Genomic DNA, 25,166 nt, shown 5'->3' on the forward strand with positions numbered 1-25,166 from the left:
ACCACAGGCCCTTGAATCTCACTGTTGGCTCTGCATTGAGCTCAATAAGCTTGCGTTTGACTAAAGCCTCTTCCAGAAAGTCTTGATTTGAAGACATCAAGAAATGGTGACTTCCCTTGATAATGGCTAATCACCCTCACTGTTACAAAACTGTGCCTTACTTTTTATTTGAATGTGTCTGGCTTCAGCTTCCAGCCACTAGTTCTTGTTGTGCCTTTCTCGACTAGATTAAAGAGCCCTAAAATACCTGTAATTTCTCCCCTTGAAGGTACTTATACACTGTAATCAAGTCACCTCTCAATCTTCAAGCGCAACAGATTGAGCTTTCTAAGTCTCTCACTGTAAAGCATTTTCTCCAGCCCTCAAATATTTTTGTGGCTTCTCTCTACACCGTCTCCAATTTTTTCAACATCCCTTTTAAGCGATGTGGGCATCAAAATGGGACACAGTATTCCAGTCTCAGCCTCACCAGTGCAGTCCACAGGAGGTAAACATCCCCTCCCTCCTGCTACTCACTGCTCTCCTGAACCTGGCAGGGCTCTCAGATCCCAGGCTGAGGCTGCAGGGCCGGCAGCTGGAAAACTCATGGTTTTGCTTGTGGAGTGAGCACGTTTGATCGGGAACCACTGAGGCACAACCGCGGAATCCCACAAAAGCATTTTTACAGAGCCCCTTTTCAGAGCACAATTGTATGTTAAAGGGCAAGCCCAACCAAATAAGAGAACTGCATATGAGTAGGGAGTAGTTAATCTTAGAACACAAATTATGACCTTTCTACAATTCTTTGCCCTCAAGTCTAACTGAACTGTTTTTGAGGTTGGAAGAAAGTTCTGAAAGGCAACAGAACCTATGAAAGCCATCATAGAACCACAGGGATAGAAGGTACCCGCAAGGGTCATCTAGTCTAATCCTCTGCCATGATGCAGGATTTGTTGTGTCTAAAGCAAACAAACTCTGGGTGAAAGCCTGACTCCAATGAAGCCAGTGGCAAAACGCTGTCCCTGCTGTATTTTCAGCCTGCCTGCAACTACACTCACACCTGCAGTCAGCCTCAGTCTCCTGCTCTCCCCCACCAAGAGCTAGATGGCATTCCTGGTACATCCATCGCTCCCAGTAGCTTCCATGGGCATTGAGCCTTCATTTCCTGCACACCCGAAACTCCCACTGAAGGAGCTCTGGATGTAAAAGGAACTCAGGATGGAAGCCCGAGTAAGGTTTTCCAATACACAGCGCTGACAATCAAATCTTACCCATCCAGCTACAATACTTTCCCCGAGAGACAAATAAAAAACAGCACCCTGTTTCATCAATGTCCATTTTCAAAAGTGAATCCCAAGGAAAACAGAGCAAAAGCCCTTTGTAACAGAGCTCGTTGAAAGCCCACAGCCCAGTTGTATTTAGCAGGCTCTCCAAACTAACAAGAAAGGTCATGGCTGTTTGGTCTTTGGCTTTCACAGGGCAAAGGCAGGCAAGAGGGAGGGATTCCACAAACAGCAGCTAACTGAGAACCTGCTCATGTAAAAGGCTTACTGACGTTAACGTGCTGTTTGGAACAGCCAAGCAGCATCTTGCAGTTAGTGTTCAACAAGAAACCGTTTAATGGCAATTGGTAGCAAACTGTAAGCAGGTACATCTGAATTCATTGGCTAACATTTTGCCGTTCTGTGATCTTTTCATCTGAGGAGCTCAGAGCACTCTACATGGATGAAAAGACCTTCACAACACCCCTGTGCAGTACTGTAGTATTTCTACTCACATTTAACAGATAGGGAAACAGGCACAGACCAGTTTTGCAGATTTAGGTTTTCAGGTAGGGTCCTATATATCAGAACCATTCTGCCATTATACTGACAAGTCTCTCCTGTCTGGCACTGGTGAGAGAGACAAGGTGGGTGAGGTAATATCTTTTTTTGGACCCACTTCTGCTGGTGAGGGAGGCAAGCTTTCAAGTTTAAAGCTGAGACTTCTAACTGACTCTGTTTTATGGTTACTTCTTCCTCCCAATTCTCCTGCCCGTATCCTACATGTCTGTTTTGTCCATCTGTTTCATCCTGACACGTTGACTGCAAATTCTTTTGGGCTGAGACTGTGAGTTGTCTTTGCTACTTATCTATACAACACCTAGCCTGGATTCCTGGTTGTATTAAGATAGCACCAATGAACCTCAAACAACAAAACAGAAATTGAAAGCTCCTGGGAAAAGGGTGGAAACTCAGCTCTCTGCAGGAGGATGGACTCAAACAGGATATATAGTTCTGACAGCTCAAACAAAGTCCTGCCAAACAACCAAACTTCTGGGTGCTCATCTAAACTGACCTCCAAACCTTTAGAGAGGTTGAAGCATCAGTCCTTTTGCCAAGTCCTGGTTGGAACTACGCTGAGACTGAGCTGTCTCTTTCTCTCTCTTCACAGATTTGGATGCATTAGGAGTTACATGTGTAAAAATCCCATCGGTGCTCTTGAAACAGACTCTGAAAGATATAAAGAAGTGTTTTGTGAACCACAAAACTGGCTATTGCAACTAGGCAAACGAAGTGCATCTAATCTACTGGGCCTTCCTGGGGCAGATATCCCAGTTACTGCCTAGTAGTAAAAGGGCAGTAATTTCCAGGGAGCCATCCTGCTCCCACCCGGGTGTATCAATCAGACTTATTATGTGTATTGTGGTTGTGCCTGGAGGTCACCAACCCGGGAAAAAGGCCCCATTGTGCTAGGCACTGTAGGGACACATACCACAAAGGTAGTCCCTGCCCCAAAGAGCTTACAATCTAAGTAAGTATTGTGCTCACCTGGGGTCTGATGCAAAGCCCACTGATGTCTCTAGGAGCCTTTTTGTTGACTTCAGTGGCCTTTGAATCTGGACTTTGATGGCCAGCCACGCTTCAGATCTGATTCATTATTAAAACTGGGGAAAAGGGGAATCAGGAGCAAGAGACAAATATTCAACAGACCAAGAATTCAACCCAACTCCAAATGAAACGAACCATACTGACTCCAGTCGGACTTGAATCAGGCTCATCTTGACTGACTAACTTGGGTTTCTCTGGATGGGCAGTGACTGGGTGAATCTCTCTTTGGAAAGGGGTGATTTAGAGAGAGTTTTGTAATGACCCCAAAAGACTCTTTGCCATTTACTCTAGTAACAAGTGAGCTGTGAATCTTAAAAATCCCCACTGTCATCTTAGGAGTAACTTTCTTGTGTCCTAAGGTTTTTCCCCTCTTGTATCATGTTTAGATAATTGCATTCAAACAAGAGAATTTCTCCCTGATACATCAGAACCCACTGAACACTTTGTAGAAGAGCCACTATTTTTTACAGGAGACAGGAGCAAGCCTTGAGCACTCATGGTAATAGTTCCCATGGAGCTTTTCGCTAGACTGAGGAGGTTAGCCCCAGATTCTTATTTCGGCACATTCTGCCCATCTAAGCTCCCCCTGAAGTCTCAGCTGGGCAAGTTATTTTTCACTTTCTGTCCTACACAGCTGGGTAGTGTTCAGCACCTCCCAGGGCTGAAGGGGCAGCATCATAGTGGCAGAACTGACTCCTGTGTAGCTGTAGGGCGGATTGTAACCCTTCAGATGAAAGGTGCTACACACAAATGCAATACATGACCTCGGCCCTAAGGAATGCCACCCTGGAGCTGGATAATGATCCATCCAGTCTGGTATCCCCTCGCAAAAAATGGTCCATTACTCAACCTTTCACATCATGACATCACTCTGGACCCTGCATTCAGAGTCCTTCCACAAGTATTTTGTACTTATTTGGGTTTGTTACTGGGTTTCCTTGGACTTCACGGTTGCCCGTGTGACACGCGATGGTCAGTGCTGAACATCATGGTGACAGCAGGGATAGAACTCAGCTCCTCTTATTTCAAGAGCACAGGCCTCTACCATCTAAGCTAAAGGAGACTCAGCATTAACGGTATACGGACTAAGTCACGCAGCTGAGAAATTCCGACTCTCTCCAGAGGGGGACAGTGATACAAACCACATGTGCTAGCCAGTTTACCCTCCTTTTTCCACAGAAAATGGATTTCTTACAATGCTTCCATTATTTTAAAGTTATTTAAAAGAAACAAAACAAGACCTGAAGATAAAAGGTTACTCCCAACCTCTGATGGCTCAGCGACCCCGTGGATACAGAAATCTGCTGCTCGAGGCAGACAACAAGCTTCTCACTCCTGCTAAGCTCTTTGCCTCACCAATATCTTGGGGCAATGAGTTCCACAGGCTAGCGGTTCATTGTATATAAAATATTCCATTTCCTCAATTTGCAAACTTGCCCCCTTTCAGTTTCATTGAATGTGCCTTTGTTCTTGTATTAAGAGGAAGGACAAATAGCAGAGGTCGATCCATCTCCTCGAGACCAATCGTTACTTTTTAATGCCTTCATCACTCTCTCTCAGGTAAACAGTGCTAGTTTTTTCAGCCTCCTTTCAGAAGGAAGCAGCTGGAGGAGGCCATCATAACAATGCTTTCCATACCATCATAACAAACACTCTGTGGACAGGTCACAGCTCCCTTAGGAGACAATCTTGCTCACACGTACTCTCCTAGTGAATAAAAGAAATCCTCCCACTCAACTGTTTTCCCTTCCTGCTCCCACAAGCCGTTCACAGGAAGGGAAGCCCCACATCCATGCTCCTTTCCCAGGCCACCCAGGAAGCAGGAGGGGAGAACAGAGGGAGTAGGGGAAGGAGGAAGGGTAAAGGGGCATTAGTGCACTTTTGCCTGGATTGGAAAGTGTTCCTGACAATTATTTAATCATACAAGAGTCCATCGTGCCGTGCAAAACACACACACAAATCCTATAGGGGCTACGTGATGGCAAGCTGGGGTGTAAAGGTTTTTATCAGCTTGATTCTGGATGGTTGCATTCCTCCCAAGCAGAGAAGTCACAAGTGTATTATCCAGATTCTACCCCTCCTGCTGCTCCAAGCATTCCCAACCAGCAACACTTGACCTGATTCTTGCCAGTTTCATAGCTGACCACACGGTTCTGACTGGCAGCAGTGGCAGCATGGGCGCTGTCAGCCTGCAGACTCAGGCAGACAGCACTGCATAAATTTACGCTGCGCTCACATACAGAGGGCCAGCTTTGCAACCATGAGAGCTAGGTTTTGTTGTTGCTGTTTTTTAAATGGACGCCTCCCATGACTCTTTCCCAGCTGCTCCTGCCTAGAAATGGGGAAAGCGTCACCTTCACTTAAGAAAACACGTAAGACGAAAGTCAGTTCAATTTTCTCTTCTGTGCTAGAACTGAGAGAGCAGATCAACTTGTTTCAAGGGCATGCACTCAGTTTTTCCTCATGTGCCCTTCGATCATCTTGCTATGCATCCCTTGGGTTGAAGATGCTTTACAATCACCCAGCCTGTTCTGTCCTAACTGTTGACTGCTAGGGATTTCCTGATCAGGGAAAGGTGTGGAACTGCAAGGGCTTGTACTTGGCTGGTAGGTTCATTGCTTGTACAGGACCACATCCAGTGGAAGGCTGAGACTGAGGCTAAAGTTGGAGAGGGGCTGGGGATGGTGTTCTCCTGGGCAAGTAACTATCTGTGTGCTAGCTCAGTCGCTCAAAGCCCACACGACAGCTACTCCAGATAGTCCACATCTTCAGATATTCCCATTTCTCACGCTGTCTTGGGGGAGGCAGTGCAGCCTAGCAGATAGAGCACTGGATTGGGACTTAGACAACCCAGTCATTCGATTCCTGGCTCTACCACTGACCTGCTCGGTAGTCTTGGGTAAATCATGTTCCCTCATTGTGCCTCAGTTCCCCCATCTACAAAATGGTGCAACAACACTGACCTCCTTTGTGAGGAGCTTTGAGATCTACTGATGAAAAGTGCTAGACAAGAGCTAGGTATTATTATTATGACACAAGAGCAACAGTTTAACAATCAAACTGAACCTAACAGCATAAGTCCTAAAGCACTTATTGATGGTGTTGCTTATTCAGCAGGTGGAGCTCTTCCCTTGGAAGAGATACTCAGACCAGGGCCTCAGGAGGACGTGGAAACATAAAACCAAGGTCCAGGCCGCTCTGTACTCATCAAAGAGCCACAGCACGTCTGGCAAAAGTAGGGGTATTAACTTCATTCTCCTTGCTAAATACCAGCTTGGCTATTTACATTCTGTCTCTCTACGGTCCCTATAAAATTTCTATTTATTTTACTTGCTTCTTTCTTTCTTGTCCTTAACTGTTGTTTAGTGTTGTAGTGCGCTGTTCAACAGCTGCCATGTTCCACCCTAGAGGTGGCCACACTGGGAGATCCAAACCGTTACTGGCAATTGTAAAGTACGGCTACCCTGCAGCTGGGAGGGTGCCTCCCAACCTGGGTAGACAAGACTCTCACCAGTTTTGCTCAAGCTATCACGTTAAAATATAGTAGCAGGAACACTGCAGCACGAGTGGATGGCTCAGACTAGCCACCCGAAGTTGTATCCAGGCGGTTCGCCCGAGCCACTGCATTCACACTGCTATTTTTAGCGCGCTAACCTGAGCAAAGCTAGCGTGAGTCTTTCTGTCCAGGCTGGGAGGCATGTTTCAAGCTGCAACACAGACATATCCTAAGATGCTTTGGGATTGTCTGGATGACAGCTCTATACAAATGTAAGACTCAAACATTCCTCAGCACTCCTGGGGTCTTTGTGTGTTCCAAGCACTTGACGAACAACTAACTAATCAATAGTAAGGTCCTTATTCAGACTCTACTGAATAGCTAGGTTTCAGAGTAACAGCCGTGTTAGTCTGTATTCGTAAAAAGAAAAAAGAAAAGGAGTACTTGTGGCACCTTAGAGACTAACCAGTTTATTTGAGCATGAGCTTTCATGAGCTACAGCTCACTTCATCGGATGCATAGCATATTGTGGAAACTGCAGAAGACATTATATACACACAGAGACCATGAAACAAAACTTCCTCCCACCCCACTGTCCTGCTCGTAACAGCTTATCTAAAGTGATCATCAAGGAGGGCCATTTCCAGCACAAATCCAGGTTTTCTCACCCTTCCCCCCCCCCCCCCACAGACACACATACAAACTCACTCTCCTGCTGGATGGGCTATTACCAGCAGGAGAGTGAGTTTGTATGTGTGTCTGTGGGGGGGGGGGGAAGGGTGAGAAAACCTGGATTTGTGCTGGAAATGGCCCTCCTTGATGATCACTTTAGATAAGCTGTTACGAGCAGGACAGTGGGGTGGGAGGAAGTTTTGTTTCATGGTCTCTGTGTGTATATAATGTCTTCTGCAGTTTCCACAATATGCTATGCATCCGATGAAGTGAGCTGTAGCTCACGAAAGCTCATGCTCAAATAAACTGGTTAGTCTCTAAGGTGCCACAAGTACTCCTTTTCTTTTTTCTTTTTACTGAATAGCTAAGCTCTCATCAGGTCTCACACTTTGTTCTGTATGCAACTAGGGTAAGGCTCCAGGAAGGAGTTTCCTAGCTGAGGTCCTGCCAGTGAGAACGCTCACCCCAGGGAGCAAGTAGAAAAATGATATCACAGGGCACGGTCACAATCTCACTACGATGACTAACGTCAGTTATGCCTGCTGAATACAAACGTGGCATTGCCTTATTGCATGGACCAGTAGTGTATGAACTGCGCACACTCGCACAGAACATTCCTGGTTTGTACCGAGGACCTAATTCTACAACAGCGTGGTCCAGGTGACGCAGCATTGGACTGGGAATCAGGAGACGTGTGTACTGTACCCAGTTCTCCTGCTGGCCTGTTGTATGATCTTGAGCAAGTCACTTCACTCTGTGTGACTCAGTGTCTCCTCCCACCCCTTTGTGCCTTGTCTATTTAAATTGTGAGTTCATCAGGGCAGGGACTTTTTCTCACTAGGATATACGTACAGCACCTAACACAGTGAGGCCTCTAGGCATGCCTGTCATGCAAATTATAACTAATGATACAGCCCTTCCTCCCACAAGGGCTGCAAGTTCTGGCTTCTGGTTAACAGAGCTGGACACATTTAAAAAAAAAAAAAAAAAGTATCACACTAGCCAACTGAATTGTGGAGACTTTCCCGGGCTGTTCACCAACATTTCCAGACCAGGGCCCATTCCGACACCCACTGAAGACAATGGAAAGGTTCTCAACAACTTCTGTGGGCTTTGGCTCAAGCCATTACAGCACCGAGAAAATATCCCGTCAGCCCCAATGTGCTAGACTCATTTTTAAACACTGAAGCCAAGACTCACGCAGACAGTTTTAGAACCAGCTGCTTACGTTACACATTCTTAAGGAAGGTCAAGTAATCCAGCAAACAGCTCATTGCTTTCCTGTGTCGGCCTTCAACTGCTTTAATAAAAGAAAAAGGATAGCAGCACCAGAAGACTGAGTCGTGAAAGCTGGCTATCAAAATCTTACAGGGGTAAACGCGTTTGACCTTGCAGTAAAAATAGCCCTTCTGGTCATGTGGCCTATGCCCGCTGGGCATTTAATTACAAAAGTCTCCTGAATGTTTAAGGAGAGGGAAACTCTTCACGGGAGCATTGCAGGAACGACTGGGACTGAGACAGGCGTTATAGCAAAGCCCATCTACAGTCTACAGTGTGCCAGGTGAAGAGCGGTGATAGCCTATGTCACATCAGGGAGATCCTGCTCTGTGCCAACAGCAACTGGACGGATGCAGCATCTGCACAGTCCTTGGGACATATCCTTTGCTCTCCCTGAAGACAGTGGAGCTGCACCAGTTTGCACCAGGGGAAGATCTGCCCTGTGGAGAGTCTAAAGAAATAATCTTACCCAGTAACTTAATTTTGTGCCAGGGTTTTATTTTAAAGCACTTAAAGAAACAAGCAGAAATTGGCAATGTTTTAAATCAGCCTGTATCACAAGGGATCTTGCAATGAGCTCAAAGCTCTGCTTCACGGCAGCTACAATGGGGCTGGGGCACTGGTCCATGGTCTCAGTGCTGCTAAAAAGCGGTAAACCAATCGCCAGCACGCATCCACACCTATTCTGATCGGAGTTTGGTGCACTGGTCAATAAGGCGCAGCCCCAATGAAGCCACCCGAGTGAGATTAGAATTGAGCCCTGGGGGGTGGTTATGTATTGAGTGCTGTCGATGGGCCCGATTCCCATCTCATTTACAGTGTAAATCCAAAGCAACACCAGGAAGTTTGTGGAGTTACACAGGGGGGATCAATTCACCCTTTTAAAAAATTTAATATAACACACAAAGGCCTGCCCAGCCACAGATCCCTATCCGGCAGCGAGGGAAGGAGAGGAAGATCCAGTCAACAGCCATTATCCCTGCTTGACTTTTAGAGTTTAGGGTTAGGGTAGATTGCTTAGTGGCACCTGCTGTCCCTGAAACCAAGGGAGGGAAAGGGCCAAAAATGGCGGCTGACCCCTCCCCCATTCAGATACTTAGCCCTAAGTGTTATCTGGTGACGCAGGGTGGATCAGATCCCTGCTCTGTTCCCTCCATGCCCAATCTGTCGGGATGCGGGGTGGGCCCTGTGGAAAAAGTGGGATCATTTCCACCCACTCAGAAAGCAGGAAGCTGCAGCCATCGGGAAGCTGAGTTTCTCGTGCCTCGCTCCCACATATTGGGAGCGAGGCAACAGCCATATTGGGTCAGACCAATGGTCCATCTAGCCCAGTATCCTGTCTTCTGACAGTGGCTAATGCTAGGTGCCCCAGAGGGAATGAAGAGAACAGGTAATCAACAAGTGATCCTTCCCCTGTTGCCCATTCCCAGCTTCTCGCAAACGGAGGCTAGGGACACCATCCCTGCTCATACTGGCTAATAACCATTGATGGATCTGTCCTCCTTGAATTTATCTAGTTCTTTTTTGAACCCTTGGGCCTTCACAACATCCTCTGGCAAAGAGTTCCACAGGTTGACTGTGTGTTGTGTGAAGAAATACTTCCTTTGTTTGTTTTAAACCTGCTGCTTATTAATTTCATTTGACAGGTGTCAGCGGAGCAGCCGTGTTAGTCTGTATCCGCAAAAAGAAAAGGAGGACTTGTGGCACCTTAGAGACTAACAAATTTATTTGAGCATAAGCTTTCGTGAGCTACAGCTCACTCACGAAAACTTATGCTCAAATAAATTTGTTAGTCTCTAAGGTGCCACAAGTCCTCCTTTTAATTTCATTTGGTGACCCTTTGTTCTTGTGTTATGAGAAGGAGTAAATAACACATCCTTATTGACTTTCTCCACACCTGTCATGATTTTCAAAACTTAAAAGTCACGCATTAGGCCCCTTCCAAATTGTAAGATTGGCTTCGAACTAACAACTTGGTGGTGTTTGTATTTGCTTGCTGGTGTCTGAGCTTTTAAGTTTCATATTTTCTGACTTTTCCCCACAACCACAGGACCTGGAAACCTATATATTTTTTTTTAATTGCAAGCTGAGATTCTTTACAATTTACGTGATCCTTCGGCCCAGCAGAAAGATAAGAGATTTGCTGTCAAACTGTGAGATGGCAACCCTTGGCACTTTAATCTAAAGTGTGACTAATGGAGACATTATTTCCTTGTGTGGTAGAAATGAGAAAGTAAAACAAAAAAATAAAAACAACATGGCAAGTGATCTCCAGTGAGGACAGACTTGCTTTTTTGCATAGCCAGAGAGATAGGACTTCCCTCACGGGTCACCAGCATGCATGAGCAGAGCAGTAAAGGGACTGCAGAGAAGTGGTGTTGGAGAACGAGAAGATGGGAAAGGGGGTAGGTGTGGGGCTGAAAGGCTGCTAATGATTGTGACGGAGCATCTGGCAGGATCTAGTCCAGTTGCGTTTGTTTTAAAACAAATATTCCAGTTTGCCCTTCAGAGCCACCATGTCCACTGGGGGTGAGGCTTTGATTGTAATCTGGGAGCAACAGCTTTGGCAAGATAGTGCTGAAAGCACCCCTCCCAGCAACATGAATCAATTCAAAAACGTTTCTTTTGGCTGGGTCTGCAGCCCCTTGTGACCTCTGCTGCCCCCGAAGCGCTGGCCACAGCTCACTAGAAACCAGCAACACAAGGCAGAGTCAGCACACCCTCACTTTGAGTCTGAACCCCACATCTCCCGAACGTCCCCCTCCTCCGTCACAACTAGAAACAACTTCAGCCAAGCGACCCAAAACTGGCTGAGGAATGAAAGCGCGCTAACGAACGGAGTCCCAGGGCCCAGTCAGTTCTCTCCTCCCTGCGGGGAGAAAAATACACACATGCACCCCCCCGTGCTTTTCAGGTTTGGAATCTCTCTCTTACAGACTGGTGCTGCTGCTTTCCACTTGGAGATGCCAAGGGACCATTTTGCGAAGAAAATAGTCTTTAATCTGCACGGTTCCCTCCTGGATGGTTCTTAAATAACAACTAGGGTGCGTCTCACACTGCACACTTGGGCTCAAGGGACTCGGGTTACGGGGCTGTGGTGTACACATGAAAGGGGAGGGTCCTAGAGCCTGTGCTCCAGACCGAACCTGAACGTGTACACCACAATTAAACAGCCCCTAGCCTGAGCCTGAGTCAGCTGACATGGGTCAGCTGCGGGTGTCTCACTGCAGCATAGACATACACCTAGCGCCTTTGTCTAGGAGACTCTGGACATGCTAAGCCTCCGTTTTGGCCAGATCCACCCTAGAGAAGTGAACGAGCTGTAACCGAACCCATCTAAGAACGAACGGCTCAGTGAGCCCCCACTAGCCATGCTGAACCGCCCCCAAACCATTATAACTGCAGTGCCCTCTGGGTACCTATCCCACAACGCCCGCCTCGGCTCCCAGCAGAAGTGTATTCTGGGAGATGGTGCCAGGCCAGTAACAGGAGGACTAGCTGTACTGTTTCAGCTTGTTAGCATCCACACTGGGACTAAACTGGTTCAGAATGAACTGGTGAAGCTTTAACCAGGTATTAAACCCGTTGGAAGGCTGGCTGTGCTACCCATCTGTTAGACCTCTTGGGGCATTTTAGTGCATAGGCACAAAGCATTCTACAAGCCTTCCAGGTTGTTTATTGTCCCTAGTGTAGACAAGGCATTTGCTGGCTGGCAAATGACAAAGTAGTAATGAAACAACCTTCAATTTACTCAGCATGGGAAAAAAACACGGCCATGTACATGAGCAAAAAATAGCTGTCATTAATACAATTAAAAAGGTGATTTTATACTACCCTGTGTGTCCTGTCCGTTACCGGAGAACAGTGATCAGCCAGGTAGGTTAGAAGGTTAAAGGTTCTATCGTGGCAGAAGGAGCCAGAGACGCATGGAACAGGGGTGGGGAGGTATCATTTCCCAGCAGCAATGGCTTGATTTTCAGAGACATTGATCGCCGGCTTCCCGCTCTACAGCTCACTTCATCGGATGCATGTAGTGGAAAAGACAGTGGGGAGATTTATATACATAGAGAACATGAAACAAAGGGTGTTACCATATACACTGTACTGAGAGTGATCAGGTAAGGTGAGTTCCTGCTGCCTTGAAGAACTTACAATCCAACTGAAGATAAAGTGGGGTGTAAGACGATCAGAGGGAATGAAGGAGGGTAACAGAGATAGGAGACACATGCTTACAAAGACTAGCGAGGGACAAAGACTAGCAAGCCCTAAAAGTATCGGGCATGGTTTGCAAAAGTGAAGTCCCACTGGAGTCAGTGAGAGCACAGTTAAGCCAATGGGGCGAGCTTTTGGAAAGCCCACGGTGACTACACAAGGAACGCATGCTACCCTTGATCTCTGTGTAAGCCCCTTCCTGCTATCAGCAGGAGCTCTGCAGTGGATCAAGGGGATTATCTGGTCCTACATCTTCTCTTGAGTAACACCCTGCTTTAGGATGCCGTGGGATTAGTTGTGGAGTAAAATGCTGCACAATGCTCTTAGGACTGTCAGAATCTGGCGCTTTGTAAACCTGGCCCACAGCCCATAATAAAAAATGTAAGATAGATCTTGCAGAAGCTTCCAGGTACAGTCTGATTCCTCCAGGGCTTAGTTTCTGGAGAGGCTAATCTTCATAGATGCATTACTATTTATTATTCTTAGTGTTATCGTAGTGGCTGGGAGCTCTAGTCATGGCCCAGGGCCCCATTGTGTGAGGTGCTGTACAAACACAGAACAAAAAAACGCATGGCCCCTGCCCAAAAGAGCTTCTGATCTAAGTAGAAGACAAGAGATGGGTACAGACAGATGGGGGCGATTACAAGGAAACAATGAGACAATTCCGGTCACTGTGATGGGCAGTGCTCTCTGCACACCAGCAGCCTAACCGTTGTCAAGTTTCTTGAAGGCACCACAGGAAAGGAAGTTTTAAGGAGGGATCTGAAGGAAAACAGTGAAGTGACCTTGTGGATGTTTACAGGGAGCACCTAGAGTTTAAGGTCAGAAGGGACCATTAGATCATCTTTCTAGTCTGACCTCCCGTAGATCACTGGACATTAAATTTCCCTTAGTTAGCCCAGTCCAGAGCCCTTCCTTTCTCCTTCATGAGGGTTGCCAATATCTCCTGGTTCTGTTGGCAAAGAGGGTGGGGTCTTGGCCTTGCTTTTCAAGAAGATCATCACTCTTCAAGCTGGTTTTGTGAACTATATGGCAATGGAGGGGGAGGGGCCAGAATCTCAGTGTACCCGTCTGCTATTCTGTGTTCGTACAATGGGGCGCCCCGGAGCACCCACAGCGGAAAAATGGTGGGTGCTGAGCACCCACCGGCAGCCCCCAGATCAGCTCCCAGTGCCTCCCGCCCACTGGCGGGCCTGACAAATTGGCCTTTCCCCATCCCTCCTGCCCACCTCGATCAGCTGTTTCGCAGCATTCAGGAGGCTCTCGGGGCGGAGGGGGTGGAACTGGGCAGGAAGGAGCGTGGTGGGGTGGAATGGGGGCGGGAAGAGGCAGGGTCAGGTGGAGCAGGGGTGGGGCCTTGGGGGAAAGGGTGGAGTGGGGGCAGGGCCTGGGGCAGAGCCAGGGGTCAAGCACCCCCTGGCACTTTGGAAAGTTGGCACCTGTAGACTCAGGGACCCTTGGTGCCAACTGGTAGAGGGCATGGGGGTACATAGGGTTTTACAGGGAACCCCTAGGTCAGATGTCTACATAACAAGTCATCAAAGGGTAGATGTGAGGTCTCTGCTGAGAGCCAGTAGCCCACTGGCCAGCATAACCATTGTGCCATGTACATATGGGTACTACATAAAGAGTTCTGTAACTAGACTGAAAAAATATGTTCTTAAGGTCTTGGAGTTAAGAGCTTGTCTACACTTAAAATGCTACGGTGGCACAGCGATGTTGTTTGTCCTTCGGGTTCAAAGAGGACAACACCGGTTGGTTTGGTTTCTGTGAACACGTGAGTGGCTGACCAGGCCTAGCATTGTCTACATGGGAACTTAGGTCGACTTAACTATGCCACAACTCAGGGATGTGGATTTTTTACACCTCTGAGTGGCATAGTTATGCCAACCTAGTTTTCTAGTGTAGACCGAGCGTAGGGCAGGTCAGCTGGAGGTGACATATCTTGGAGATGTTCCTTTCAGGTGAAGGTAACTGATACCTGGCTCCCACTCTGCCTATTTGTATATTGCAAGCTTATTTGCATACTGAGCCAGGTGCGAACAGAGAGTGGGAAGGCAGGGGCAGGGTGGACCAATGGGAAGACAGAGTTAAGAGACTTGAGTTCCCTTCTGAGCTCTGCCACAAAATCCCTGTGTGACCTTAGGCAAGTCCCTTGACCTGCTTGTGCCTCAGTTTCCCCCATCTGAGAAACGGGGATACTGCTTGGTGCTCACCTTGGTATGGCCCTTTGAGAGTTCCAGAGGAAAAGCACCACATAAGTACTAAGCAGTACTGAATCCTTGGGGGCTCGAAGAGTTACCATGAAATGTTCTTGGCACAAGTCAGACCCATGTAAATGGAATAAAAGTTCCAGTGCTGAGGGACAGGTTAGAGAAGACTAAAGGCCAGATTCTCCGTTATGATCCAGCCCCTTTGTACCCAGCAGGTACCACAAGGGAGCTGGGCTGTGGCTGCAGACAGCCAGCGGAGATTTCCCCTGGCAAAGGGAGACTCTCTGCCAAGGGCATCGGAACCGGGGGGAGTCCGGGGGCCAAGGCCTAATCACTTTTTACCAGCCATAAGGGCGAGTGACCGGGGGGGGGGCGGGGAGGAGGGAAGCAGGCAGAGAGGAGCAAGAAGGGGGCAAGATCTTGGAGAAGAGGTGGTATGGGGCGGGGCCTCAAGGGAAGAGGGGGCGGGGCCACAGTTCAGGCCACAGTGGACCCCCCCCCACTTTTAGGGAGCTTCCACCACGCCAAATCTCTGCTGGTATGAAGCTGGGAGAGCTGACCACCCTCACCCCGCAGCATAGGACGTGCAGCTCCTCCACTGGAATAGCATCCATAAGGCCCCTTGCCCAGTGGTGTAAGTAGGGCAGCCCCTCGCTGCTCTAACTTACAAACAGGTGATGCCGTGAGCAGGTAGCTAAAACCACTACCTCTGCTCCTGGGAGCCACCCAGAGACCCAGGGGAGATTCTAGCTCAAAGCCTCCAACACACAGGGAGTGAGAGGGGGCAGTCCAGCTGGCCATATTACCAGCGAGCCATGTACCACCCTAGATCCCTCTCTGCTTTAGTCTGCGGAAGAGAAGAATGAGGGGGGATTTGATAGCTGCTTTCAACTACCTGAACGGGGGTTCCAAAGAGGACGGATCTAGACTGTTCTCAGTGGTAGCAGAGGACAGGACAAGGAGTAATGGTCTCAAGTTGCAGAGGGGGAGGTTTAGCTTGGATATTAGGAAACACTTTTTCACTAGGAGGGTGGTGAAGCACTGGAATGTGTTACCTAGGAAGGTGGTGGAATCTCCTTCCTTAGAGGTTCTTAAGGTCAGGCTAGACAAAGCCCTGGCTGGGATGATTTAGTTGGGGACTGGTCCTGCTTTGAGCAGGGGGTTGGACTAGATGACCTCCTGAGGTCCCTTCCAACCCTGATATTCTATGATTCTATGCTCAGCTTCTATCGCTATCATTGAGGCAACACCATTTGGTGGACTCCGCTTCCCAGCTATGGGCTAAGAGAGACTTATGAGCTCTTCCCCAGAGAAGTGCCAGGTAGCGAGCTGATGCTACAGGCTTGGGCACAGTGCGCAAAGACAGACCATGCACGTGACAGGATCCTTTACATCCAGAGCCCTCGGCAGTGGAATTCCCTCTCCCTTGTTTTATGCAGAAGCACATTAGTGGCACGTGTCAGGGCTACGTTCAAGGCTTGATTTCTTGGTTCCAGAACTGCAGCGTTTTTATCTGGATTTGGATCCAATCTTTCCTGAAGTTCAGGGGAGTCTGGAACTGTGATTTTGATGTGGGCACCTCCCTGCTTTCAAATGACCTGATCCTGCAAGGTGCTGAGCACCTTCCACTCCACAATGAGAACTGAAGGGGTCAGTACCTTCCAGGATTGGGCCCTATGTTTGCATGGGGATTTCCACCCTCTTAGGGATTTACTCAGGCACGTTGCCCAGTTATGGTTAATTAACAGGCCTGATTCTGCCCTCAGTTAGAGAAGTGTGACTCACTGGATGTCCACGCAAGTCACACCCAGGAGCTATGGGCTGCCCAGCACCTTAGTGTTGTTTTGTTAAGGCACCGAGTGGCCTGGAAGGGCTTTGTTCTACAATCACACATGTTTCAGAGTAGCAGCCGTGTTAGTCTGTATTCGCAAAAAGAAAAGGAGTACTTGTGGCACCTTAGAGACTAACCAATTTATTTGAGCATGGTTTCTGCATTGCCCCAGGCTCTGGGTGTCCCTAAACCTCCGACTGCCAGAAGCTGGGACTGGACGGCAGGGGATGGATCACTTGATAATTGTCCCATTCTCTTCATTTTCCCTGAAGCATCTGGCACTGGGCCAGACAGACCACTGACCCAGTATAGCTGTTCTTACATTCTAAATCAGTGGCTCTCAACATTTCCAGACTACCGTACCCCTTTCAGGAGTCTGATTTGTCTTGTGTACCCGCAAATTTCACCTCACTGAAAAACTACTTGCTCACAAAATCAGACATAAAAATACAAAAGTGTCGCAGCACACTAGTACTGAAAAATTTCTGACTTTTTACCATATAATTATAAAATAAATCAATTGGAATATTAATATTGTATGCTCATTTCAGTGTATAGTATATAGAGCAGTATAAACAAGTCATTATATGACATTTTAGTTTGTACTGACTCACTAGTGCTTTTATGTAGTCTGTTGTAAAAGTAGGCAAATATCTAGATGAGCTGATGTACCACTTGGAAGACCTCTGCATACCCCCAGGGGTACGTGTACCCCGGTTGAGAACCCTGTTATAAATTATCCCTTTGGAATACAATGAGGAGTCTATTAAACGAGTGAGTTGTGAAAAGCATTGGGAGTGCACGGGCCAGATGCTCAGTTGATGTGAATTGGTTGTAGCTCCACTGAGGATCAGAGCCACCAGTCTCATCTCCTGTTCCACAGTGGGACGCGCACCCAGAGCCAGCTGGCTGATGTCTCTGGCGCCAGCAAGCTAAGGTGACCACCTCTCACTCCAGCCCCCCCAACAGTCTCATGGGTAGAGAAAGAAAAAAATTCAAGGTGTGTTTACAAACCATGCCCATTTTCAGATCAAGCCGCCGACATCTCCGCCTCCCTCGCCAAGGTTTTAACCACTCAGTATTGTGAATCCAGCCTCGGCTTATAATTAACTGGGCATGAGGAATTTCAAGGGCAGTGATACAGCTCCAACCTACAGCCCCACAACACACCACTACCAATGGAAATATTCTCGTTATTCATTTCCCTCCCACCCCGCCCTGGCTGGGAGCGGCCTGGCTGGAGAATAAGCCAGTTCCTACGTTGCTTAAAAATCCTGCTGCCATAAATATTAGACCTTATGGTTTGTATTGGGGTTGCCTGAATAGTTTGCATTTCTACTGTCAGTAAGAATGGCACAAACACTGCAAATAAAAGGCATGACACAGGAACGTGACTATTATCTAAGCCTCATACAACACCTTTCAAGCTGAAGGCTCCCAAAGGACTTTACAAAGCATAGGGTACATTCTCAGTTACAAACTTGCAACTCCTTTGCTCCCTACATGCGGCAGTGTCATGTCAGACGGCTGTGTGCTCCACATACTCAAAACTTCACTGCAACGGCTCCAAAGTCACACCCTACTATTCTACCGCCCCAGTCCCTTACCACTTATGCTAAAGCTCCACAAGGTGCATAGGCCCTATGGTACACAGTAGAGGAGTTTTGATTCTCTCCAGTAGAGGGCAGTGGTGCACCCCCACACCACCCAGTTCAGTGCGGTATAAAGACATACACACAACCCTACACTCATGTCTCAATAAGCAGCCACCCCTGGAGTGAAAAGTGGCAGCTGTTTAGAATCATAGAACTGGAAGGGACCTCAAGAGGTCATCTAGTCCAGTCCCTTGCACTCATGGCAGGACTAAGTATTATCTAGACTAGTGCTACTCGAAGTGGTGGTCCGTGGACCGGTGCTGGTCCGCGAGCCATCGGCTGCCGGTCCGCGCGCACATTGGAAAAAAAAATTGCCAGTCCCCCACATCAGATAGCTTGAGAAGCACTGATCTAGACCATCCCTGACAGGTGTTTCTCCCACCTGCTCTTAAAAATCTCCAATGATGAGATTCTACAACCTCCCTAGGCAAGTTATTCCAGGGCTTAACCACTCTGACAGTTAGGAAGTTTTTCCTAATGTCCAACCTAAACCTCCCTTGCTGCAAATTAAGCCTATTGCTTCCTATCCTATCCTCGACGGTTAAGGAGAACAATTTTTCTCCCTCCTCCTTGTAAGAACCTTTTATGTACTTGAAAACTGTTACCATGTCCCCTCTCAGTCTTCTCTTTTCCAGACTAAACAAACCCAGATTTTTCAATCTTCCCTCACAGGTCATGTTTTCTAGACCTTTAATCATTAGGCAGGAAATGAAAACAATACCATACCCAATCTTTCCAACTCCTTCACAAATGGTCAGAACAGCTGTAAACCTGGGGTATGTATTTCCTCTCTGTCCATCACAGTGTGGCAAGGCTGCTCCTGGTTAACACAATCCACTGAGTTGACTGATAGATGCTCTTCCCTTGTGCACACAGGACGGCAAGGCATTGCACTCCTTGTCCAGGCTGGCTGCTCTCTGCTGTTACTACTCTTCCTGGGAAGCGTGCTCTCTAACAAAGGAGTGCCATAGTGACACCTTACCCAGAGCTTCCTTTAAGAGACTAAAGCAGAAAATGTTTTCAGCAGAAGTAAGCTAGCTGCACGTGTACCTCCACGATCAAGAGGTTTTTCCTTCCATGCTCTCCCAACCCCTGCCCTCGGTGCCTGAGGGGACTCGACAAAACTACATGTTGTAAACAACAAATCACCTGTTACCTTAGCACAGGCACAGAGCTGAACCTCTGGCCCCTCTGATTGGCTAATACCAGGGAACGGCTCCCGCCAAGCACTTAAATTTCATTAACTCTTTCCTTGCAAGATGCAAGCTTTGGAAAAAAAAAATATCAGTGTGGAATTACGCCATGCCCCACTCAGGAGTTAATGCCAAGATTTTACAGAGTGATTCCGAGTGCCTATTTCTGGGGGGACTCAACCTGAGACCCCTTACAGGGGCTTGATTTTACGTGCTCACACACAGCCCCTGAAAATCAGGCAACCTAAACTCACTCCTCACGTTCGGAAAACCGGCCCGAAACCCACATAATCTATCGCCCACATATGAGCCACTCCCCTTCTCCCCCTCCCCCTCTCAATGTTACCATATACTCCAGCTGGTCCAATAAAAGATGTCTCTCTAACATCCTGGGACCAACAGGGCTACAACACTGCATATATGCTCCAGTGGCAGACCCACCAGAAAGGATGAAAGATGGCTGAAATAATTTTGGTCACTCATTAATGGATAGTGTAAAAGTACCATTACTTAATTTGGCAGAAAATTTTCAGTTATGCTTAAAAAGATAATTAATTGAGGTACTTAAAAATCATCAGACGAGCTTTCTAATCTTAATGGGCCCCAATTTTCAAACTTGAGCACCTACTAAAGTTTGCAGGCACCTTCTGTAAGTTCTGATTCTGAGGCAGCCTAAAGATACATAACTTTAAAACTGCCTAATTTTATTTTCTATGTGACTTCATCAAAAAAAAAAGTCTCATTACAATCTACAAATTAAACCCAGTCTGACATTTGAGGAATAATATATTTTCCTCATACTCAAATAACTGAAAACAGCTCAGTCGATTTAGCTCATACTTATTACCTAGAAAAAATCCCACCCTTTGGGCATTGACTAAGTGTAGAACAATTCAACCCAAAAAGCAATTTTGAGAAAGTTATGAACAACTGGGGGAGGGGGAAAAAAGAGTTCAAATAAAAATGGGGACTTATCCTCATTTATATTGACCACTAGCTATATTGACCATTGGCTCAGTTTATGGGCAAATGTAGGGCTAGTGATAGCTCTTCCTTTAGGCATGCATAGAGAATGTGCAAACGGGTGGCAACTTTCAAAGTGCTGGGATTTCCTTCACCAATCACAAGGAGGTTTGTTTTAGCTGGAAGTGACTGGGCAACCCTTTAAGCAAAATAACAAAAACAAAAACAACACACACACACACAGACACAACCCCCAAACAAACAAACTCCCTCCTTCAAACTGGCCATCTTTGATTGCAACTTGCTAAGAAAGTTTAAAACACAGGGTTCTCTTCTGGAACCCCTCGAGATGGTCAAAGATGGAGAGAGAAGAGAGAGACCATCTCTGAAAGCACACAAAATAGATGGAAAACAGCAGCTTCACTGTATGACCATTTGCAATGACAGAAACACTGATCATAGAATCATAGAAATGTAGGGCTCGAAGGGACCCCACGAAGTCTTAACATCCAGCCCCCTGTGCTGAGGCAGGACCAAATAAACCTAGACCGTCCCTGACCGGTGTTTGTCTAACCTGTTCTTAAAAACCTCCAGTGATGGGGATTCCACAACCTCCCTTGGAAGCCTTTTACAGAGCTTAACATCCCTTAAAGTTAGAAGAAAAGGAGTACTTGTGGCACCTTAGAGACTAACCAATTTATTTGAGCATAAGCTTTCGTGAGCTACAGCTCACTTCATCGGATGCATACTGTGGAAAGTGTAGAAGATCTTTTTATATGCACACAAAGCATGAAAAAATACCTCCTCCCACCCCACTCTCCTGCTGGTAATAGCTTACCTAAAGTGATCAGATAAGCTATTACCAGCAGGAGAGTGGGGTGGGAGAAGGTATTTTTTCATGCTTTATGTGCATATAAAAAGATCTTCTACACTTTCCACAGTATGCATCCGATGAAGTGAGCTGTAGCTCACGAAAGCTTATGCTCAAATAAATTGGTTAGTCTCTAAGGTGCCACAAGTACTCCTTTTCTTTTTGCGAATACAGACTAACACGGCTGTTACTCTGAAACCGTAAAGTTAGATTGTTTCCTAATATCTAACCGAAATCTCTTCTGCAGGTTAAGATGATTACTTCTTACCCTACCTTCAATGAACACAGACAACAATTCATCACCGTCCTCTTTATAACAAGCTTATCAAGTCCCCCCTCAGTCTTCTTTTCTCAAGACTAAATATGCCCAGCATGTTTTTTTTAACCTTTCCTCATAGGTGACGTTTTCTAAACCTTTTATCATTTTTGTTGCTCTCCTCTGGACTCTCTCCAATTTCTCTACATCCTTCCTAAAGCCTGGGGCTGAGAACTGGACACAGTACTCCATCTGAGGCCTCACCAGTTCCAAGGAGAGCGGGACAATTACCCCCTGTGTTTGACACATGACATTCCTGTTAATATACATCAGATTGTTGACTCGTATTCAATTTGTAGTCCACAATAACCCCCAGGTCCTTTTTGGCAGCGCTACTGCCTACCTCGTTATTCCCACTGTGTAGTTGTGCATTTGCATTTTTTTTTAAGTGTAGTGCATTGCATTTGTCATTACTGAATTAAATCTTGTTGATTTCAGATCAAAATGTCTCCAATTTGTCAAGGTCATTTTGAACTCTAATCCTGTCCTCCAAAGTGCTAGCAATCCCTCCCAACTTGTGGGGAGCCACAAATTTTATAAAGTGCACTCTTCACTCCATTATCCAAGTCATTAATGAAAATATTGACTAGTATTGGACCCAGGACAGACCCCTGTGGGGCCCCACTACATAGGTCTTCCCAGTTTGACAGCAAACCATTGATAACTACTCTGAGTATGATTTTTCAACCAGTTGCGCACCCACCTTACAGTAATTTCATCAAGACCACATTTCCCTAGCTTGCTTATGAGCAAGTCATATGGGACTGTGTCAAAAGCTTTATTAAAATCAAAATATAGCACATCTATAGCTTCCTCCTCATCCACTAGGTCAGCAACTAGGTTAGTGTGGCATGATTTGTTCTTGACAAATCCATCTTTACTATTATTTATAACCCTATTATCATCTAGGTGCTTACAAATAGATTGATTAATTTGTTCCAGTATTTTTTCAGGTACAAAAGATCATCTGACTATAGGTGCTGGAACTGAGGTTGCTGCTGTGCCCCCCAGCTTGAAGTGGTTTCCATTATATACAGGATTTTACACTTTGGTTCAATGGCTCTCAGCACCCCCACTATACAAATTGTTCCAGCATCCTGCATCTGACTGTGCTATAATTCCTCAGGTCCTCTTTTTTTCTGCTTTTTAAAGATAGACAAACATAGTACCTTTCTCCAGTCATCTGGGACCTCCCCCATGAGTCTCGCTGATAATAGCTAATGGTTCCGAGATTGTTTCTGCTACTTCTTTAAGTACCTCAGGGTGCATTTCATCAAGCCCTGCCAATTTGAGTACATCTAACTTATCTAAATATTCTTTCACCTGTTCTTTCCCAATTTCAGCTTGAGTTCCTTCCTCTCATTATTAATATTAACTGTGTTAAATATCTGGTCACAATTTACCTTTTTAGTGAACACAGAGGCAAAACAGGCATGAAGCACCTCAGCCTTCTTGATGTCGTCCATTATTAGTGGCCCTTCCCTGCTAAGTAATGGACCTACACTTTCCTTTGTCTTTCTCTTGCTCCTAATATATTTATAAAACCTCTTTTTATTATCTTTTATGTCCCATGCTAAATGTAACTTATTTTGTGCCCTAGCCTTTCTGATGCTATTCCTACATGCTTGTGCTGTTCTTTTGTACTCATCCTTCACAATTTCTCCATTCTTCCACTTTCTGTAGGATTCCTTTTTGATTTTCAGGTCATTAACAAGCTCCTAATGGAGCCATAGTGGCCTCTTCCTATTCTTCCTATCTTTCCTTCACATCAGGCTAGTTTGCTGTTGCACCTTTAATATTATCTCTGAAAAGCTGCCAGCTCTCTTTTTTTCCTTAGATTTTCTTCCTATGGGACCTTACCTACCACTCCTCAGAGTTTGATAAAGGCTGCTTTTCTGAAGTCCATTGTCCTTATTCTGCTGCTCTTACCCCCTTTCCTTGGAATCATGAAATACAGATTTCATGATCACTTTTGCCTTCAACCTTTAGATTCACACCCAATTCCTCCCTGTTGGTCAGAATCAAGTCTAACATGGCTGCCCCCTGGTCACTTGCGCCACGCTCTGAAACAAAAAGTTGTCCCCAAGGCATTCCAAGAACTTACTGGACATTGTGTGTTTTGCCATGTTGCTTTTCCAACAGGTGTCCAGGGCGTTGAAGTCCCCCATTACTACCCGGTCTTGTGTTTGGGCTATTCCTGTTCTTTGGTCTAGTAATGTCCCAGTCACCTTCTTTTCAATGGCTCTGACAGCTCAACGACACACAGGCATCCCCACATTCCTGCTGTGTGTAGGTGTGAATACCTCCCCTCATTCTGCTGCACAGGCCCTCGCAGGACCTATAAAGCCCTACAATGAATTCATACAGAAATCACGACCTAAAGGGCTGACAGAAGGCCCATTATTTATTGCCACGTGTTACTGACCTATAACCTGCAAGTGGTGGAGTGAAGCTGTTTACAAACTACCCTGCTAAGGCTGATAGCAACAGCAGCAACTCTCCCGGGAGACAGCAAATGGGCCACTTTTACTTCTCTATATTTATTTGTAGAGGTGAATCCAGGGTCAAGTTTGGGCCCAATTTATCTTCCTGAATAAAACACGACCTGATAAAATAGTCACTCTCTGCAAGAGATGTGCCAAAGAGCGGCACCTAGCGTAATGGCAAGTTCTGGCCTCACTCATGGATGCCGGAGATGTCACAAAGGCTGTGTCATGGCATACTGACAACACCAAGAAGTCACAATGCAAAAGTGGCTGAAGTGGAGTCATCAGTCCCTTTCCTCAAAGCTAAAGCCAGGCCAGAATTCAAGGAGACACGAGACAGCAGCAAGTATCCCAGTGACGGTCTGGGAGCAAGTGAGCCAGAAAGGACCAAAGGGTTTATGTCCGGTCGCTTCAATAAAGAATCTTTTATATTCATTTCAACTGAGTCCTGCCTCTTTTCTAACCTGCACCAAAGACTAGTGATGTGCTGGCTTCGTCCAGCAGGATAGACATGTGGCAACTCTGTGTATGAACTGAAAGCTACTTCGAACACACGATAACCTGAATACAGTGAGTGTCTGCTACGTTGCAACCTCTTTAAGATGTATTTCTACCCAAGGTGCACTATGCACTTTCATGCATCTCTTGGCAGTTTTCTTCATTTTTTTTTTTGACTAACTAGTAAACCCCTTCATTAGGTTATTTCCCCACCACCTACTTTCCATTACAGCCCCACTGTTTTCAGAGTCATACCGTCAACGTCTCGTCGGATACAACTGCCATCCAAACGTTAGTACACAAAGGTGGAAACTTGCCCTGGATCTATGGTACTCCTGGCAGTAATAATACTCACAGTTTTTGCTTAGAATCATTGAAGATCAGGGTTGGAAGAGACCTCAGGAGGTCATCTAGTCCAACCCCCTGCTCAAAGCGGGACCAATCCCCAACTAAATCATCCCAGCCAGGGCTTCTGCTCTTACAGCAAGAATAAGGCACATTTGTTATTTCTTCAAGATGGGTTTTATGCCTCAAGTTCAGAACACCTGCGGCGATGGCACTTGTATCAAAGAGGGGTGTGAACTCCAGTGTCCGAGCCAAATCTCAGTGATGGGAACAACCCTCTGCCAAATC

The 25,166-nt window shown here is 46.5% G+C and overlaps 1 protein-coding gene across 6 annotated transcripts in view; it reads right to left on the reverse strand.

Annotated features, from left to right (window-relative positions):
* The window catches only part of LZTS3 (leucine zipper tumor suppressor family member 3), a 134,253-nt gene that overhangs the window by 22,097 nt on the left and 86,990 nt on the right, over positions 1–25,166 (reverse strand). The window contains exon 2 of one of the 6 annotated variants that reach the window (XM_074951925.1): positions 2,317–2,471. The exons of 3 other annotated variants lie outside the window; for them this stretch is intronic. The gene's annotated coding sequence lies outside the window, so the exon portion shown is untranslated. Of the gene's footprint in view, positions 1–2,316; positions 2,472–18,932; positions 19,333–25,166 lie in introns of those variants that run through there. 2 more of the 6 variants (XM_074951929.1, XM_074951927.1) reach the window with 2 other exon arrangements.

The sequence above is a fragment of the Natator depressus genome, chromosome 4, assembly GCF_965152275.1.
Source record: "Natator depressus isolate rNatDep1 chromosome 4, rNatDep2.hap1, whole genome shotgun sequence".
NCBI lineage: Eukaryota > Metazoa > Chordata > Testudines > Cheloniidae > Natator > Natator depressus.